The sequence below is a fragment of the Dermacentor silvarum genome, chromosome 1 (genome assembly GCF_013339745.2).
Source record: "Dermacentor silvarum isolate Dsil-2018 chromosome 1, BIME_Dsil_1.4, whole genome shotgun sequence".
In the NCBI taxonomy this organism is placed as follows: domain Eukaryota; kingdom Metazoa; phylum Arthropoda; class Arachnida; order Ixodida; family Ixodidae; genus Dermacentor; species Dermacentor silvarum.
In genome coordinates, this window is record NC_051154.1 from 386,688,007 (window position 1) to 386,691,443 (window position 3,437).

Here is a 3,437-nt window from a genome sequence, read left to right on the forward strand (position 1 = left end):
CTCCCGCTCAAGCTAACATCTCCCCGCTGCTTCGCATCCACACATGGTTCCCTTTAGCGGGATATGGAGTAATTTTTTTTTGCTTTCAAATCGGATAGCATGGCCTACCTTGGCATGTTATTCTTATCTAATGAACGACTCCCATTCATAAACAGCGTCACGTCACCGGCCATACGGTAAGCGAAGCGCGAGACGTGTGCAAAAAGCTGGTGGGCAAATCACTACCATTGCTTCTGCTGCGATGGATTTGTCCGAGTACGTGAGTTCGCTGCAGCAAGCAGTACGTCAGCAGTACTTCGCCGGCGGCGTGCAGTACCCCGATCCTTTCCTCATACTTGGCTGGGAAAAGTGTGTTGGCCGAGCGTGCGATTCGTCGACATACATATGGCCTTATTATATAGTGATTCGCACAGTGCACCATCTGTGAAATTCGATCAACGCCAGAAGCGTAGCATGCTTGCATGCAACTCGTCTCTAATAAAAAGCAACGTAACTATGAATCAAATGCAGCTGTATTGCACATAAGCTGCCTACCTGAGCAGCGTTTTCATTTCACACTGCGATATAAACGGTCGCATTTCTCCTTGTCAGCGTGGATACGTGCAATGACGGCCACCGGAGAACCGCACTTGATAAAAGGAACCCCGCAGATTCTGTCGGCGTCTGACGGCTGTCATTTGTCGCGGTGCATTGCCAGCACCCACGTTTGTCACCGCTTATCTTGAAAAACTGAAAAATTACGGCAGAAACCATCCTCGACGATTACCTTAGTCAATGCCAAACATTTCTCCCCTGCACGTTGCGCAAGGGCCGAACGAACTCACGTCCTCCCGGAGAAACGCTCGTTCGAGGACCGCCACATGCGCGGGCCGCGACACCCTGACGACGTACGCGGTCGGAACCAGAGGCGGTCGCACTCTACACGCCTTTGAAAGAACGCGTCCCGCAAGTGGCGGTACTCCAAACGGCATCGCTTGGTCTCGGTGGCCTGTTCAGCGGCCGTTCGCTTGGCGTGCCGCGCTGTTCTTCGGCCGCGCATTGCCTTTTCTTTTTGCTCGCGCTTCACCTCCGCGCGTTTCTCTTCGGCCCGTCGCTCTGCCTCGTGTCTCGCCTTTCGGTACGCATCGCATACATCTGTTGTCTCTGGCGAGCCTTTGCACTTTTGCGCTCCGCTTCCGCACTTGATATTTTCGAGGGCCCATTGTTGTATTTGCAAGTGTAGAGGTGTACGCGCAACCACGGCCGCGCTGAAACGCTATAGCTCTGTGCTCGTGTTCCAGCGCAGCCGTGGCGCCACATAGCGCACATAGCGCAACCGAGCCGCACACTCGTGCCGGCGAGTGGAGCAAGAAGGCGTCAAGACAGTATGCTGCGTGCGACGGGGGCTTGGGGGGAATAGCATTCTAGCATTTTCTATACAAAAAATGCTATAGAACGAAAAGCATGTACAGAATACCTGATTAACTCAAGCAAGCTAGGTGACCGTAGTTGTCACCGTCCCGTTTCAAAGGGGATGCCAATGAATCATCATCGCCATCACGGGGGTGCACGCGCATCGGCGACAAACTCTGTGACTCTGGACGGCCTCACGTTTGACCTTCGCTCTGACCAGGCAAAGAGACGCTTGGCATTAAAAATGCCAAGCGGTCTGTCTTGGCATTAAAAATGCCAAGACAGTCTGATAGCATTTACCAATAATACGTGCGCTATGACGATTCGTTGGAGTCTGCTCTGACGAACCGTTCTATGGCGTAGGGAAGTTCCTTTTATCGTTACTGGACGGCTTTTTTTTTATTTCTTTTCTTTTCCTTCCTTTTTTTTTCTTTTTTTGCTAGCGCGGATGAGAGATCGCTCGCGCAATACTCCATGAGAGCCAGGGGAGAAGGGCGGTGGCTTCTCCTCTGCCGCATTCTGAAGCGAACCAACAACATACCGCGCATGCACGCTTCTTACGAAGATCAGCGACGGACCTTCAGACGAAACAGCATGCTGACTCGGCACGGACACGTGACGTCGACGCCGCGTTCACCACGGCGACTAGAGACGCGGACACGAAGCGTCTGCAGAAGAGCACAGCTGCCGCACAAGCCTCCCTGAAAGACGGTAGGCAAAAAAATAATAATAAAAAAGCAGAGCAGCATTGGTGGGCATACAACCTTACCTATTTATCACGTAGAAAGTAACTTTGAAAGTCAGCGCGAATGTTGCCTATGAATGTCATGTATAGTAGTAGTCTATTGCCATCAGCTTCTTTCTTTTTGTATTTTTTTTTTTGCTAGGGCTTTTCAAGAGCCTTCAGTGTGGATGGTAGCGGTCAAATTCCATTACGAGCGAAAAAAAATTTAAAAAAAAAAACATGCCGTGACCAGGATTCGAACCTGGGTTATTGCGGCCACAACGCAAGGTACTAACCACTATACGATCACGGCTATCCCGCAGGACGAGGCTGCTGCAAAAGAAAATGCTGATGGTGAGCGTTCATAATAATAACAAAAACCGTTTTGATACAACGTGGGTTAGGTGTGTCGGTTTTTATTTCGTTTTTCTATTAGTTCTACGCTCCGTTTGTTGGGTCTACACACGGACGGCGGGAAATTTGAATACGGCTACAATGTTGCGACGTAAACAAAAGGGCTATTTCGTTAACAGCTCAAAACTTAGTTTTTTCGGCGTACGCTTGTTTTCTCTACAGTGTGTACATCATAAAGAAATGCTAACGCTATGCTAGAACTAAGATAACTATACTAAATTGTGTATTGAAGCTCTCCTTGCATGCAGAAGCTCACGTGATAAAGGAACATAAGTATTAAACCTTTCTGGCGTATTGTTAGCATACCAAACGCTAAGGAAAAGCTGGGCGAAAATGTGGCAAAAGCGAAGGCGCCGCCATGTTGCTACCACTCATTTATGTAACACTAGTAGAGTGTACTAGAATACTTGGGTAGTGGAAAGAGCGGCGGGCAGCATGTGAGGCACTTGATGTTAACGCTACCAGGTGGCGCCAGCAGCTCCTAACCGAGCTGCTTTCAAAGCATTGAGGAACTTGCAACTTTCATTGAGGAACTTTCAAAACATTGGGGTTTAGGGACAGTGAAGGCAAAATAGACTTTAAGCGGGTAGAAATAACCAAACAGAGGTTATCTGATTGGTGGATAAAATTAAGGCAGGGGTGAAATTTCACCCACCACAAAGTACAAATTATGTTAATAGTCATGGCTAGGTGGCGTATGCCACCGCCCGAATTAAAGGGTTCAGCCTCATCCATCCATCTATCCATCCATCGAGCACCAGCAAGCGCTCGAAAGCGGTCAGGCAGCCGCAAGCACGGAAGTTTTCTTTTATTATTACTGCAGTTATGCGTAGTACTCGCGCTGCAAATGTCATTGATAGCTTATGAGCGAATTAATCAAAGCAATATGACTTCAGCAGGGCTAAGC

General features: G+C 48.9%; 1 non-coding gene across 1 annotated transcript; it reads right to left on the reverse strand.

Annotated features, from left to right (window-relative positions):
- Nucleotides 1-2,357: 2,357 nt before the first annotated feature.
- On the reverse strand, nt 2,358-2,429 carry Trnah-gug (transfer RNA histidin (anticodon GUG)). Its single transcript has one exon. It is a non-coding gene; the product is annotated as a tRNA-His (tRNA).
- Between the last annotated feature and the right edge of the window lie 1,008 nt (nt 2,430-3,437).